Raw genomic sequence first — 17311 nt, forward strand, 5'->3', positions numbered from 1 at the left:
ACCTTGACGCTGGTGGGATGGCTTTTATACCTTTTTTTATAAAACACGGTGATTACCTATGTATCCTATGGTATTTATATTCAATATTGCTTTTACTTACTTACAGCAGGATATATTCTCATTTTGTTTCTGTGTTAGGTTTTGTCTCTTTAATGCCAGTGTGAACATGCTCCTATTTTCTTTCATACCAACTTATACTCCTGTTAATTTTTTTCGGTTTGGAAAACATACAAGCAAATTTATGTCAGCAGACAACCGGTTAATATTCAAATATCCCTCTTAATATTCAAAGTGGCTCAATACCACCAGCACCAGTTTTATTTGATAGCAGCTTGCAACCTACAAAAGGTTCGGAACCTCTGCATTATAGAGGTCTAGAGATTTGCTAATGTATAATTTGTTGGCAATAAGTAAATGACACATACAGATCTACCTAATATGAGAGCTAAGCGTGTTCATGTGCAAAAAGGCTATTTACCTGCAGAAATAGGGTTCATCTGCAGGTAAATAGCATTAGAATACTGCTCAGCCGCCTTACTGACAGCACGGCTACCGGAAGGAAATGATCTTACTGTATATCCTCCTTATGAGCCGCTCACTTCCGGTCATCTGGGTGATGCAGGGGGCTGTAACACTCCCCAGCAGTAACCACTCTCCAGCACATTGATTGACAGCACGGATGTGCTTCAGAGCGAGCTGTCAATCAAACTGCTGGGGATTGTTTAAAGCCTATGCTCACAGTATAGTGAGGGGTGACTGTTGCAGCCCCCTGCATTACCCCGATGACTGGAAGCGAGAGGCTGCAGGGGGGATATATATTAATTTTCTCTCTGCAGCCACTGCTCCAGTAAGGTGGCCAGGCAACATGTTAATGCTTTTTATGTACAGATTAACCCTATATCTGCAGGTAAATAGCAATTTGGCACATGATAGGATTTCTTTAATATCATTCATTGCCAGTCTTCGCTATGCTTATTTCGACTATAGCATCAGTGAGGGGCAAGATGGCTGCCCGTCCCCAGGAATGGATTGCAGAATGTGAGTACAGTGATTGTTTTTTAATTATGCTAATTTATTGTGCACCAAGGGACATACGTATGCCTGGTGACTACTTTATTAAGAAAAGAATCTGTCACCAGGTTTCACAATGCAAACCTTACAAAATAGATTTCTTAGACTTGTACTCGCTGTGAAAAATTCATGTCCGAATGACTGCGAATCCTATGTGAACATTTTAAAAATTAGTCCAAGAGTGTTCATGAATATAACTCAATCTCTGCCCACCGAACCGGACTGACAGCTCCTCAGTGTCCCTCCTCCCTGTTGAGAGCTCACACTGTTCAGTACAAGCTGCAGCTGTCAGTCAGGCTGTATAGGTATACTCATGGGCTTTAGCAGTCTGTACCATTCTGATATGGATTTTCAAGTAAATACACCAACCTAATCAGGTCTAATAGACATATTTAATAATACTAGTGGTATGTATTGTGAAATCTGGTGACAGATCTGAATAGGATAGAATACATATTTTTGCATATTTTGCAAATCTGTTTAGGAAATAAACAAGTCATATCATGCATCATCCACATACATAGTAATTCTGGAAACAGTCCCAGATATATTGCAAGTAAAGTCATTTCATTCAGGATTCATGTCATCCTCCCCTTATTCATTTAAGCTTTTTTATATTATCTTGCATCATATTCCTTTGGACCCGCACTGAGGGAAAAATGTGTTCTATAATTATGAAAAAAGACCATTAAAGGGAATCTGACAGTAAGATTAACCTCCTCCTTCTCCCAGTCCACTCAAAGGCTATGTGCCCACGTTGCATTTATGAAGCAGAAAATTTCTGCTGCATAAATGCAAGTCCTCTCCCGGAAAAACGCATGCGGAATTCCGCACGCGTTTATCGCGCATTTTTCGCGCGTTTATCACGCGTTTTCCACATGCGGAATTGCCTTGCGTTTTTTATGCATTGGACAAAGGCAATTCCGGTTGCGGAAACGCAAAATTAAATGACATGCTGCGGATTTTTGAACGCGGCATAAACGCTGCGGAAAAATCCGCAGCATGTGCATAGAACTTGAGGAATCCCATTGGGGACCATGGGGTGCGGATATACATGCGTTTTTCAAGCGTTTACGCTGCGGAAATTCCGCAGCATATACGCTTGAAAAATGCTACGTGGGCACACAGCCAAACCGTATATATGGACATTCAGGTCCTTTATATCTTTTATCTGTTGCTGCATTCCTAAGAAATTAGCATTTTCATTCATATACAAATGAGGCCTTAAGAGCTCTGGCATAAACAGTCTCTGCCTTCCCATGTTTTTTCCTAACCCTGTACCAGCAGCTTTTTTCTTAATAGCTATCTCACTGTCTGAATACATTGCCTGGTGCAAGTCGTCACACAGACAATGAGCAGTGGTGTATTGCTAATAGCGGCGGCTATGGTGCCTGTGAAATGGGGGAACTGGTGCCATTGCTGGCTCCGGGCCCCCCCCACCTGGCATCGCAGTTTCAACTGTATTGGCATCCTGGATGCCGATACAGTTGAAAGCAATGATGGAGGAGGGAGCCATCAGCTCCCTCCTCCATTATTCTCCCTTTGCGTCTGAGCTCTGATGTCACAGCGCAGCGGGCGCGATTACATCGTGCCCGCATTGCTGAGCAGTGCAGAGCTGCAGACCACGATTTACTTTTTTACTGCATAGGCTTGGCAAGCAGAAAAATAAAATTAGTTTTACTTACCCCCTGTCTCTATGGTCTCTACACTGCTGCCCCTGATCTATGATGACAGCCTGAGCGGTGACATCACAAAAACAGCCATGTGCAGTGAAGCCAATGACTAGTCCCAACAGTCTTGTGCTGACATCAGCATGACCAATGAGCCTAGTGATTGACTGCAGTGGTAACTTGATGCAGTCGACACGTCTGCACTGAAGCCTGTCAACAAACAGTAAAGGAAGCAATTCTGGAAAACCTTCCCACCATGAGCAATTTTTATTTTTTCTCATTTGTTTTTCCACCACTTCTTCTAAGAGCCATACATTTTATATTTTTCTGGCAGGAGAGCAGTATGAGGACTTGTTTTTTTTCCGGACCAGTCGTAGTTTTGAATGTCATCATTCTTTTTACCATACAATAAAAAAAATTCCAAGCGGGGAGGAATTGTGAAAAAAAACGCAGTTCCATCATTGTTTTTTAGGGTTTTAATTTTACTGTGTTCATTGTGTGATAAAAAATGCCCTGGAAATAAGAGTCGGAAGGTCAGAACCATTACAGAGATACCAAACTTCCAATCTTGTAAAGTTTTCTCTTAATTTGAGTAATGAAAAAAAACATTCAGCATTTTGTAAAAAAAAAAAAAGAATTTGGTTTATGTCACCTTTTTCCGAGATCCATAATATTTTCATTTTCATGTCAATAATGTCAATAGAGCTATATAAGGGCTTGTTTTTTTGACATTTTTTAATTATCCCAATTTGTGTAGATACAATGTTTTGGTCATATATCATATTGCATCTTTTGGCAGAGTTGCAGCAAAAAAAATTGTGCCATTTTTATTTTCTTCTCTTTGTTTTTTTTTGTTTTTTTTTTACCGAATGGGTTAATTATATTGATAGAACATACTTTTTCAGATGCAATAATGCGACAATAGCAAATTTTTTTTTTTTTTTTTTTACTGGAATAAAAATAACGGTGAGTCCAATTGTTGATATTTTTTTCTAAGATTTTTAAAAACATTTATTTTACTTTATATTTTAGTCCCTTTTGGGGGTTAGAGGGTTGTATGATCAATTGTGCTATATACCAAAATACAATAATATAGCAACATATAGTGAATCTCAAGGTCTCATATGAAGCCCAGCCACAGGCTGGTCTTCACAGTACTGTCACGGCAGGCACAGGTGCTTTCAGAAGGCACTTGGCTGCCCTTGCAATCCATTGGAATCCCAGCCCTGTATTGAAAAATTTCCCCAAAATTTTGAAACACAAAGAATGGTCTTAGTATAATAAAATGATGAAATGACTGATTTTAACCCCCATGTATCCAGCACTGGCCTCTCAGCTGGTATATGCAATGATGTATTGTTCTTTGGTCACCTGACCACTGAAGCCTGTGATTGGCTGCAGTGGTCACATGATTGGAAGAGGACGTCATCTGGCCAGTGTGCTGTGGTCCTTTTAATCAGCTCATCAAGGAGAGGAGGTACTGAGAATTGGACCTCTAATAATCTGACATTTATTGCACATCTTAAGGAAAATGACCAGAACACTCTTCTAAAGAGAATCTGTCACAAGATTTCACATTACAAAACTGCGTGCTTTATTAGATAGATCTCTTAGACCTGATACAACTGGTGTTTTTACTTTGAGAATCCATGTCAGAATGGATCCTCATATTAAGATAAACATTTTATGAGTCCAGCTACAATGATATATCTGATTAGTTCAAGTTTATTCAGTCTTTGCCCACGCAGCCTCATTGACAGCTGCAGCTTGTGCTGAGTAATGTGAGATCTCAGCAGGGAGGAGGGACACTGAGGAGCTGTCAATCAGGGTAGGTGGGTTGAGATTGAGTTAAACTTTCAGGAAGGATTATACAGCCATTCTGACATGGATTTTCAAAATAAATACATGATCTCAATCAGTTCTAAGAGATCTATATAATAATATATGCAGTTTGTATTGTGAAATTTGGTATCAGATCTGCTTTTAGTATGTAAATAAAAATTATGTTTAGTAGAAGTTGAAGACAAATATCATCCAACGTTGACTTTGTTGGAGCTGGAGGGTTGTGGTAAGACAGGAAGGCACAGCAGCTGCTGAAGGATGTCACTAGATGGGCTGCATCATCAGATAGAGGAATACCCCACAATGGTTTGGATGGTGCCAAGGCAGCTGTGTGGAAATGGACAGCTGCTTTCTCTCCAGCAGCTGTGGATATTTTTGTGCTAGGCATTGTAGTGCCCAACTCATATAAAAATTCAGATAAAACGTACAAACTGTTTTAAGAATTTCTAGACAAAAATGTCGCTTGTTCTGTATATTATTATATATTCTATATACTATAATCCTAAATGTTGCATTGGTATTACTGACATAGAGGAGCCAGCAACATATGACCTCCCTCCAGTACTTAGTGTTGTTTCTGCTCTGAAAAACCATTGATTTCAAAAGATTTATTGCAAAACCTCATTAATCCTACAGAGAAACAAGCAAAAGAGACTAAATTTATAGAAGGTGCCTTGAGGGGGTTGTCCGTTACGGGATAACCCTTTACTAATGGTCCCAGGATGGAGGTAGAAAAAAATAAAAAAAAAAGTTATATCTACCTTCTGGGCAATTTCTGCTTCTCTGTACTCGGCGCTGCATCCTCTGCTGGGATCAACATCCATCTACGGCGTCACGAGAGCACTGCAGCCGAATAGTGGCTACTGATTAGCTGCAGAGTTTACATTTTGTCCCAGCTGTTGCCTCCTACTTCACAGTATCATGGTGCCAATCACAAAAGAAGCAAAAGCATTAGTATAGTACTTACTTTTATTATTAATGTGCAACATTTCAGCTGAACCAGAACTTTTATTCAGCCGAAAGTCGACCAATTAATGGAACAACTAATTAAAGGCAGGGGCATACCTATTTAGGGCGAGTGGGGCATTTACTCCTGGTGCATCCGACAGGGATGATTCGGTGCTGCGCGGCGGCTCTCAGCAATCAATTGAACTTGTGTCTTTCAGACGTCAGTGCAATTGAAGCACTGACCACCGGCAGTTCTGGGTCAGGGTGAAGTCAGCAGAGTGATCGGGTCAGCTGATCACTCCACTGATGTCACTCATAAGCGCGGTGAACATCGGTCAGTCCCTTGGTTCTGAAGAGACCAAAGATTTATTATTGGGGGATGAATAGACATTATAGGGAGCGGGGATGGGATTGGTGTGGAAACGGTATGAGGAGTGGGGGGAATTGGTGTGAACACAGTATAAGAAGTAGGGTGGGGATTGGTGCTGTGAACACAGTACGAGGAGTGGTGGGGATTGGTGCTGCCTGCACAGTATGAGGAGCAGAGAAGATTGATGCTGCAGACACAGTATGAGGAGCGGGGGGATTGGTGCTGCAGACATAGTATGAGGAGCGGAGGTTTGGTGCTGCAGCACAGTATGAGTAGTGCTATGAACACAGTATGAGGAGCTGGTAAGATTGGTGCTGCAGACACAGTATGAGGAATGGGAGGGATTGGTGCTGCGGACACAGTTTGAGGAGTGGGAGGGATTGGTGCTGCGGACACAGTATGAGGAGTGGGGAAAATTGGTGCTGCGGACACCATAAGAGGAGTGGGGGGAGATTGGTGCAGACACAGTATGAGGAGCGGGGAGGATTGGTGCTATGGACAAAGTATGAGGAGCAGAGGGGGATTGGTGAAGACAGAATGAGGAATGGTGGGTGGGATTGGTTCACTCACAGTTTGAGGGGAGGGGGATTGGTGCAGACACAGTATGAGGAGCAGAGGTGGGGGGAATTGGTGAGGATACAGTATGGGGAGCAAGGGGGACCTGTGAGGAAACAGTATGTCAAAATGGCAAGGGGGACCTGTGAGGAGGTATGGCAGCTTGGGGAGCGAGAGAGACCTGTGAAGAAACAGTATGTCATTATAGGAAGTGAGGGGGACCTATGAGAAGACAGTATGTCAATATGGGGAATAAGGAGGACTGTATGGAGACAGTATGTGGGCGCAAGGGGGACTTGTGAAGAGACAGTATGGAAGTATAGGCAGTAAGGGGGACCTGTTAGGAGACAGTATGGCAGTTTGGAGAGTGGGGTGATCTGTGAGGAGACAGTATGGGAAGTGTGGAATATGTGAGGAAACAGTATGAGGAGTGGCAGGGAATGGGTGCGGTAACTGTATGGGGATGTATGAGGAGACATTATGGTAAGCAAATATGTGAGGAGACAGTATGAGGAGGGAAATTTTGAGGTGGCTATTTAGGGGAATAGTGTGAGGAGATATTATGGGGGTAGAAAAGTGTGAAGGGGCACAGAAAACACTGGGTAGTGTGGGGGCAGTATAGAGAGGGCAAAGCACAGAGGGGACAGTATGCTGAGGAGGGGGGAGTATGATGAGGGGGCACAGTATAGAGACTGTGCACTATAGGGGGGACACAGTTTGAGAGTACAGTTTGAAGAGGGGACCCAGTATGGAAAGGAGAGGGTGGCGTGGAGGTCATGTACCATAACAAGGACAGTGTGGCGTCATATTTTGTGCAGGGAACACAGTGAGGGGCAATTATTTATTCTGGGGTATAATGTAAGGCAGAAATTTTTATGCAGAAGCATTACACTCACGCTGCTATTTTAAAGGTCACTGGGTTGAGATGTGCTGCAGAAGACCAGAGAAGATGGAAGTCTGCAGAGATGAGCTGTGGATGTGAAAATTCATCATGGTGTCTGAACAAGAGTAAGAAGAAAATAAAATTACCACTATCAGTCAAGATGCCACCTACTGTATAAGGTACCTGGATGCAAATGTTTATTTGTGATACTGACTAACTTTCATCAGTACTGTGGTTCCTCTTTGTTCTGATGATGAGTGATAACAACAACTCCCGGTATCACCTTACCATTGTTAAGGACATACTGGAAGTTTTAGGTTCATGTGATACAATTGTATATAGGGCTGACCTGGCATTACAATGAATTGCTGTACTAAGCTTGGTGAGGTATTTATGTACTGATGGTGATTCTGGTGATATGTTAATGTACTGATGGTGGTTCTGGTAATGTATTTTTGTATTGCTGATGGTTCTGGTGATGTATTTCTGTACTGATGGTGGTTATGTTGATATATTCATGTATTGATGGTGGTTCTGGTGATGTATTCCTGTACTGACGGTAGTTCTGGTGATGTTTTTCTGTACTGATGGGGCTTGTTATGCTGTATTTCTGAACTGATGGTGATTCTGGTGATGTATTTCTGTACTGTTGGTGATTCTGGTGATGTATTCTTGTGGTGTTATTGGTTCTGATCCTGTACCCATAAGTTTGTGATGAGTCTGCAGTAGTTCTATGTGACTGCAGACTTCTGAATTCTCACAGCGAACACACTGGACGCGGTCAGGATTCTCTGGTGCTGGCGGTGAGAGCGGGAAGTCATGCAACTAGACATGCGTGGCCTCACTCAATACAAGTGAATTGAGAGAGGCCGGACACATCTACCTGGAATGTGGCTGGAAGTATACAAATCGCATACTTGCGGTTACATAGCCGTCCGCTCTTGCCGCCGTCATGGGAGAATCCTGACTGTGTGCAGTGCACGCGCTGTGAGAATTTCGAAATCTGCAGTCACCTAGAGTGACTGCAGACTTTCATCACAAATCTGGACAACCGCTAATTTTAACATTTAGCACTACAGTATGCCCAGTCCTAATGGAGTGTAATATACTCACTGTCAGGATTTGGTTCTGCTTGCAGGTTCCAGCAGTCACCACATGATCACTTATATGCAATTTTCATACTTTCCGGTCTCAGTGAAGCTAGTATTTCAGTGAACGTTGAGAAAATCAGGAAAAGCAGCCTGTTGGCACGTGACTGTAAGCATGCAAATCGTATATAAGTGGTCACATGACAACTACTCAAACCTCTTGAGCGGGGGAGGGTTGAGAGGGGCGCCAAATTGAATTCTTGCTTCGGGTGCCGAAAAACCTAGATACACCTCTGACTAAAGGGGTATTCTTCTCCATAGGATATGCCATAAATGTCCAATAATGACCTATCCCACATTTGTAAGCGGCAATTACGAAGGAATGAGGCTCTCCCTATCCCCGTTTTGCGGGTGCTGTGAATGAAGAGGTGGCTGTACTCGCATGTCCCTCTCCATTCACTGCCTTGAAGTTCCAAAAATAGCAGAATACACTTGCGCTCTCTTTAATTAGAGCGGAGTCGGTTTTCCTTGAGATGATTTCCGTCCTGGGATTTGGGGAATGGTGCGACAGTCTTGAACTCTCGACATGTACGATGTAAGTTTATGTGTAATCTAAAGAGAAATTAGAAAGAAAAACGTGCTGGAATATTCACGCAATTATTCAGAAGTTTGACTTAAGTTTGGCTTCAGAGCTCGTTTTCTGCTGTTTCTTTTATTGGAAGCTACGCTTTATGTGCACAATACAAGTTATGAGTCATGTCTGGAGCAGACAACTCGAGAAAACAAGAATGAATAACCCTATCATAGGAAACAAGTGGTAATGAAAGGGGGAAAATAGGAGGACAACATATTGCCTAAAACTGAGACTTGACGCCACTAACATGCCATATGTCCTCCAGCCTTGGTCATGGGCCCTATGGGGTTTCCATCTCAGAGGCTTTAGTGTATAAATTATTCGCTGGTAACACGGTAATGAGTCAGTATAGATGTAACCGAGAAGACCAGCATTTCATGAGTAGCCAAACTTTCATAAAAGGTGGTCAACAATAGCACAACTAAGTATTCCCTATTAATACTTGCAGCGTAAATTATATAAATAAGCGTATATTGGGATGGACACAGACAGAAGAAGACCCCTGGGCAAGAACTATATATGGGCCCTTTACAGTCTAATAGCTCATCATAATGCACCCCTTTATGTAGTTGTGACAGAAGCTGCTTTCTGCTTTGGAGGTGGAAATTGGCCCTTTTACCTCTTCTGGCCCTTGTGCGGCTACAATAATTTGAACTCCCCTGAATGAATGCTCTTTCCTCACTCCCATTGCATGAACTTTATCTGACCATGACCCTAAAAACATTTTGGGCTGCCCATTTAATGGGTCTTGGTGCTCCCAACCTAATGACAGGTCAAGGCTCTCACTAGGATAACTTTTTCTGAATCATGGCAGCAGCCTGGGGCTGGGTTTATCCACAGTATGTACTATCAGGGCTGGACATATCATATGTGGGCAGCGCGGTGGTTCAGTGGTTAGCAGTGTTGCCTTGCAGCGCTGGGGTCCTGGGTTCAAATCCCACCAAGGACAACATCTGCAAGGAGTTTGTATGTTTTCCCCGTGTTTGTGTCGGTTTCCTCCGGGTTCTCCTGTTTCCTCCCACATTTCAAAGACATACTGATAGGGAATGTAGATTGTGAGCCCCAATGGGGACAGTGATAATAATGTATGTAAAGCGCTGCGGAATATGTTGGCACTATATAAAAATAAAGATTATTATTATATGTGTAACCTGTGTGCTGCGCAGGGACCACTGCCCCCTTAAAGACAGCTAGAACAGTCCTAATATCTATTAGATTGGCTGTGAGGGACTGAGCTTGGAGACTTTTATCACTCACATTGATTAGTGGATTGTTAGAGAAACATAATAAGGGTACTCCAAAATGAGCTAATGGAGAGTTAATGGCCCATGTCAGCCACGTTAAGAAGCACATGACGCGCCCCCTGGGCCGCGTGCAAGGGATACCCGGAGCCGGATCTCGATGGGGGTAGTAGTCCTTGTGGCGGTGACCCGGTCCGTGCCCAGGGTGTCAAACTAAGTGGCAGTCTATGGCAGTAGATGTTAATTTGATCGACTACGCCACCCGTTGAGTGCGGCTTTGAAGCCGCCGCTGCAGAACAGTCCACTGAGGCCAGGTGTATAAGGATGTGCAGCGTGGTGGTATAACCCCCAACGGGAGGGGTATGGCCTCAGGGCAGCAGGGATAGATGATGGGGGTGATGGTGGTACACGAGCGCAACAAAGACAACTCGGAGTCTTGGTGGTGCAGTTCAGGGTCTTTACTCACGGTTACTTGGTTACTGCTCCAGGCCACCGCTGCAGAGGTGGCCGCCTGCGTCACGCTGTGCTCACCAGGTGAGGGGCTCGGTTAACTCCCAGGTCTTTCTGGAGTGCTTTGCAGGACCCCCTTTATGTCCCCTGTTTCTGGTCTTCAACCCCACTAGTGACCACGCTTATGTCCAGCTGCCTCGGACCTTCTTGGTGGGCAAACGTTGGCCTGCGTTTCCCAGGTCCTATGTGGTGCCTTTCTAGCGGGTGTGGCGAGGGGCTGCTCCACATGTAATGTCGCAGCCTCCGGTTCTTAGTTGAGGGTAGTTTCTCTCCTCCACTAATTTGGGATCCGGTTCCCATCTTCTTGACCTGACCCCCCTACTCAGGTAGCGGCGGGCGTGTGGTGGCTACCAGCCAGTCCACACCCCTGGGGTCCCCTCTGTCCTTCCTGGAGCCCAGTCTGCTCCTCTTCCTCCTTCTTCCCTCCTCCAGGCTCAGGCCTCCTGACAGGGCCTGCCTGTGGAGCAGAGCCCATAAAGCAGCTCTGCTCCCTGTCTTCTCCTCTCTCAACTCACTCCCTTTCCAAGATGGTGCCTCCCTTTATACTCCTGTGCAGAGTGCACCCAGGATCTACTTCCCCCACGCACACACTACCGGGTTCCCATCTCTAGGTGTTCCCTCCCCCCACTCCAGCCAGGGACATGCTCACTCGTGCCTGCATAACTAATGGGAGCACCGTCGAGCTGTCCCCCGGAAATGTGGTGTAGTGCATGTGGGTGTTAGGGTCCTGAGCCACACTCCATCCTTACCTGGAAGTGAGATATCGCACATCTGGGTGAGATGCAATACCTCTGTAGCAACCGAACCCTCGGGGTGCTACACACACGTGTCTGCAGCTCTGGTTCAGAATAAGTTTATTTTACCTACTGTATGTGTGTATAACTACTAGAATTCAGCCGGAAAATAATCCTCCTTCTGGAATCTTCATACATGCCTCCTGCAGTCGAGTTCAAGCTATCTGATGAAATATCTGCGTGTAAGTACTGGTTCTTACTGAGGCAGCCTAGAAATGGTGTCTCAAGCACCCTACACTTGCAGCCTAGTTATGCAGTCAGAATAAAACCTCCCCAAAAATAATTCTGCAAAAAGAAATTAAAACACTTGATACCAAAAATGTCAGCTGCTCATGCAAAAAAATACATCAACCACCTCCATCAATGGAAAAACAAAAAGGTTACATGTCTCAGAAAATGGTGACACAATCACATTTTTTTAAAAAAGGTTCTAAATATTTAAAAAAAATATTTAAGAAACCTTACAAATTTCATATCAGCGTAATCCTACATAATCAATTTTTACTGCGGAATTAAACCTGTAAAACCAAAGCACAAAAAACAATGGAAAAATTGTGTTTTTTTTTTTGACCATTTCAACATGTTTGGAATTTTTGCTTTGTTTTTCAGTACTTTGTATGGGAAATGAATGGTATAGTTTTAAAAACGACAACTCGTCCTGCAAAAAAACAAGCCCTCATACGACTATGTTGACAAAAAGATTAAAAAAAAGTTATAACTTTTGAAAGAAGGGGAGAAAAAAAAACAAAAATGTCTGGGTCGCAAAAACAATAAATAGAATTTATAAATAAACAATAACTAAAATAAATAAATTACTAAAGTGCATAACACAAAGTATCTAATGATCTATTAATAATCTACTATCCAGTTCAGTTTTAAATAAAGCTTAAAATATCAAAATCAAGTCACATACAAAAAAATCAAGACAAAAACAAGACATATATTTCAGATTTGGAACCTGCAAAAATATGGCCATGATTAAAGGTTCATCCATCTGAGGTCATGTCAAAGTGTTCACATGATATAATGATGTCAGCACTTCATCCATGAACTCCAGGTCTTCCAGTGATTTACCACGTGCCGACAAGTACAGTTCTGGAAGCCATAGATGCTGCAGTGACGTGGGTAATCTCATGATTTAAGATGTTACATCAGATAACTTTTACTGAGAGCATATAGATTAATTTTTCTTCTTATTGCAATACTTACTAGTAAAATTAATAAGCATCTGGAAGTTCCGCAAGATTTCTATTTTTTAAGGATTAGAACTGTACGGGCCGACTATGGGCAGGCACGCCATCATTAGGATACTGTCACGGATGTGTCAGGGTTGACAGACGGTGTCTGCTGCGTTTGGCCTTACAAACATCTCCTTGATTCTTTTATTATACCTTTCTCTTTAGGACCCCGCGGTGATCCTCACCTTGCTTGGGGATTATTTCTTTCCCTTTAGGACCCTGAGGTATCCTCACCTTTCTGCTGTTAATCAGCACTTCCTTTCTGTTTCCTCAAACACACTCAGATCCTCAGAGAGTTGCTGGTGATAGCATGTTATACCTATTCAGCCTTGGGATTCTAGTAGTCGACTAGAATTACCTTGGAGTTCCTTCGTGGATTGTTGCTGTGCTTTCTCTGGTGTCATCTTGGAGCTAAGTGTATTCCCCTGTTTGTTTCCCCTGTGTGTTCTTTACTTTTTAATGGGGCTGACTTAGTGCTCACCCCTCCCACTCCCTTCCTAGGGCCTAGCCTTAGGGTCTGCTAGGGCTAGGTATCCTGCTCGGCGATAGGTGCAGAACCTATTTAGGGTCGATAGGGGAGTTAGGGCTTGTCGGTAGTTCTGTTTAAGGGCCTCCATTCTCCCCTTCCCTAGATTTAGGGTTCCCTTCCTTTTTCCCGTCGTTATACGCTGGGTTCTCCCCGTTCCTAGCGTGACAGATACATTGCAGTTATTTAAAGGGAAAATAAGTCAAAATGATCTTGTGATAATCTTAACCCATGTATCTATGATTTATGTTCATATGTCTGTTTATATTTACATTTTTAGGATCCTTTTGGAGAGCATACAGATAGAAATAAAATGTTTCGTTACAGGACACATTCGTTTAAGAGCTCATGCAGACGTCCGTGCAACATGGTCCGAGCACGGACTGGTCGCGGGTCTCCTAACCTGAGCGTGACAGCCTCATCGAATTATATGAAGCTGTCATGCTTAGATCGGGAGTCTGGCAGCCAGTCCGTGCATTGCTGTCCATGCTCAGACCGTGTTGTACAGACATCTGAATGAGCCTTTTATTGGCTTTTTTGCTTCCCAAAACATCTTCTGTCCGAATCCATTCTATTTTACTATCCTTTTTTTAATGCATGTTGTCTGCACAACTTTTTTTTTTTTTAAACATTAAAGTTTATATCATCCATTTAACGGATCCATTTTTACGCAGTGGACATTCCCAAAACACTAAAAGAGATTCAGAGACACTACTAGTAAAAACGGATCTGTACAAAACAGAAAAAAAGAATGGATGCAAATGATTCTAAAATGGAAACCAAAGTTACCAAGTTTGAAATGAATTTATTGAACAGATTAAAAACAGAAATTTTGCTGTCCGTTTGCATCCATTTTTTTTTTAAACTTTATTTTGAAAGATTTTCCTTTTTCTCATATAAATAACAACATTATCACATGAATAGTTGTAACAAAATTAAGCAAAACATTTTAGATGCTTCTTCTAGTGGCGCAGTGCTCAACACTGCTATTCTTTCTAGAATTAGGTCAGACATCCGATGTATCAACTAAGGATGGGTAGGGTATGGGGAGGAGATAGGGAAAAAGTCAGGGAGGGGAAAAGACAGAGAAAGAGAGAAAGAAAGAAGGCACGTATCATCAGTTGGTTAGCTTGGTTACATAGTCATCCCATGGAGCCCAGATGCGATTGAACAACTCAAGTTGATTATTAATACAGGCCGTAAGATTCTCCATACGTCTCGTTTCTTTAATCTTCATCCTGAGTTTTTTCATGGAGGGAGCTGATCTATTTTTCCAGTACGAGGCTATTAAACATTTTGCCGATGTTAAGATATGGAGGAGCAGCCTGACAGGGCCCTTTCTCATAGAGATGGGGGGAACATTAAGCAAATAAGTCACAGGATCCAGAGGGATCTCCACATCTAACACCTGACAAATCAACCCCTGTACTCTCTTACAGAACGGGGATATTGTCTGACAATCCCAGAATATATGTGGCAAAGAGCCCACAGCCCCCATTCATCTCCAGCATCTATCTGACGTGGTAGGGTATATATTATGCAAAACCTCCGGGGTATGCATCCATTTTTGACATCTCAGGAGCTGACATGGAAATGTGAACAGCACCAAAAAACTGTTCTTGGACTACTGCATATGTCAAGGAGCTGTTTTATAAAAAAAAAAAAAAAGAATGGGTCAGGAGGGAGGTGGTGAGGATCAAGGACTAGTGCACATGCTCCAGAATGCGTGCTCCCGAGATCCCGGCCGGTGAACAATGTGAACTGTATAGTAGGCAACTTGTATATTCGGCCATTGCTCCTTTCATTGTCTACGGGACTGCCGAGTATTTCTGACAATCCTGTAGACAATGACTGCAACAGTGATGGAATTTTTCAGCAGGACAATGCACCATGGCACAAGAATTGTAAAGTCATGTAAGGGCTGCAGGAACACGACAGATCTAAATCCTATAAAGCAGCTCCGTGACGAGTTTGATCAGAGCACATCACTACCTCCATGTAATTTATGGCAGCTGGGAGAAGCCATCCTGTTCGTATGGGCCAATATTCCTGCAGAACTTTGTGAAATCTAGGCTACAAGGAATTCCTGTGGTTCTGAAGAACAAATGAGGTCCAACTCGCTACTATATCGGTGTCGTTAAAAAAACTGGTCATTTAGTGTATGACATGTCACAAGATCATTTTGATTGGATTTCCCCTTTAAATGTTAAAACCCCAAACCACCTTTACAATTAGAGGAACTATAGTAATACTTAGACTGATTTAATAAAGACTGGCTTAAAAATAGTGCTAAATATTTACATATCATGCGAGGAAATAACACATCAGACAGAATGCCAGCACAAAACAACTGTGATTTATTTCAAGTAAAGAGAAGTAAGATTAAACAAGAGACGCTGTGACCACGTTCCCAAACAAGACGCTTCTCTGTATTACTGGCTGGCTGTGCTGCTGGCAAGTAACATACAACAGCTGGCCACAAGGAATTTGGTGGGTCCAGTGGGCAAGCGAATCAAGTGTTTAGTCAGCGCTGCCATCTGTGAAGGACAGAAAGCATAACTGATGTCTGAAATGCTATTCCACCAGGCAAACATAATTGAAGTATTTTGCAATATGCTCCTATTGTAAAAGACATCGGTGTTCAGGATGGACAAGTGATACATGTTTGATAAAGGCTTTTTTTTCTGAACCAGGGGTTGTAATCACAACCAGGACCTGCAGCCTAGGGGGCCCAAAAGGAACCTTTCGCCTATAGGAAAAGACCATGTGAGTGGTATTATTATGCGATTCCTTCCACTTTTGAGTGGTATTATTCAAAAGTGGAAGGAATCGCAGAAGCTCATCCACGAGGTGAAGACCATGTAAAGTGACATAGCGGGGGGCCAAGTGCTGAGGAGCAGAGGGTAGAAAAGTCACCAACTCTCTGCTGACCCCATAACTGCAGAGTCCAAACTTCCCCTGGTATTAACATCAGCACAAACACTGCACCCCTGTTTCAAGGTATGGATCTCTGGAATCAAGCAGCTCCATTCAGCCTTACGTCACCAAGCACAATCATCATCACCAAGCACGATCAAGTTTTACCCTACTCCATCCAAGCGTTGGATGGAGTGGGGTAGAGCCACCACCCGTGGAAACGTGCTCTGTGGAGTGACAAATCACGCTTCTCTATCTGGCATCTGATGGATGAGTCTGAGTTTGTTTTTTTTCAAATGCCACCTGCTTGACTACACTGTGTGGAGGAGGAGGGATAATGCCATCAGGTTGTTTTTCAGGGGCTGGGCAAGGTCTTTTTAGCGAAATCCTAATTCTTATTAATACCAGAACATTTTTGACAATTTATGGGAGTAGTTTTTGGTGGGACAGCCCTTCTCTGTTCCCCATGACTGTGCTCCAATGCACAAAGCAAGGTCCATAAAGGCATAGTTGGGGAGTTTGGTGTGGAAGAACATGACCTGGACATCAACCTCATCCAACACCTTTGAGATGAACAAGAATGGATGTTGTGAGCCAACATCAGTCTCTGACCCCACAAGTGTTCTGGATGAATTGGGAAAAATTCCCACAGACAGCTCCAAAGTCTTGTAGAAAGTTTTCTCAATAAAGTAGAAACTGTTATAGCTGCAAAGTGGGGACTAACTCCATATTACTGCCTATAGATGGAGAACTGGTCAGAAAAGTTCCTGTAGGTGTAATGTGCAGGTGTCCTAATACTTTCGTCCATTTAAGTGCATTGTGTAGCTGTCGTATGTCCATGTTCTAATGAGAAACCTAAACCTGATTGTCAGCTTTAGTAAGTCTGGGTATCCATATATCAGCTGTGGCCGATCAGAGGTTTTATGCATGAGCCAGGAACAACTGACGACTAGTTTTGCATTTTGTCCATAGCAAAAAAAAAAATTGCTGCATGCAACAATTTCTAATTTGTCTCTAATGCCAAA

The 17311-nt window shown here is 43.0% G+C and overlaps 1 protein-coding gene across 4 annotated transcripts in view; it reads left to right on the forward strand.

Moving 5' to 3' along the window:
• WIPF1 (WAS/WASL interacting protein family member 1) overlaps positions 1–17311 on the forward strand; it is a 72376-nt gene that overhangs the window by 7954 nt on the left and 47111 nt on the right. For 2 of the 4 annotated variants that reach the window (XM_073646903.1, XM_073646904.1), the window contains exon 2: positions 7368–7518. The exons of the other annotated variants lie outside the window; for them this stretch is intronic. The gene's annotated coding sequence lies outside the window, so the exon portion shown is untranslated. The remainder of the gene's footprint in view (positions 1–7367; positions 7519–17311) is intronic. 4 annotated transcript variants of the gene reach the window in all.

This window comes from Phyllobates terribilis, unplaced genomic scaffold, assembly GCF_046119375.1.
Source record: "Phyllobates terribilis strain yellow unplaced genomic scaffold, ASM4611937v1 Scaffold_9__5_contigs__length_417890890, whole genome shotgun sequence".
Lineage (NCBI taxonomy): Eukaryota > Metazoa > Chordata > Amphibia > Anura > Dendrobatidae > Phyllobates > Phyllobates terribilis.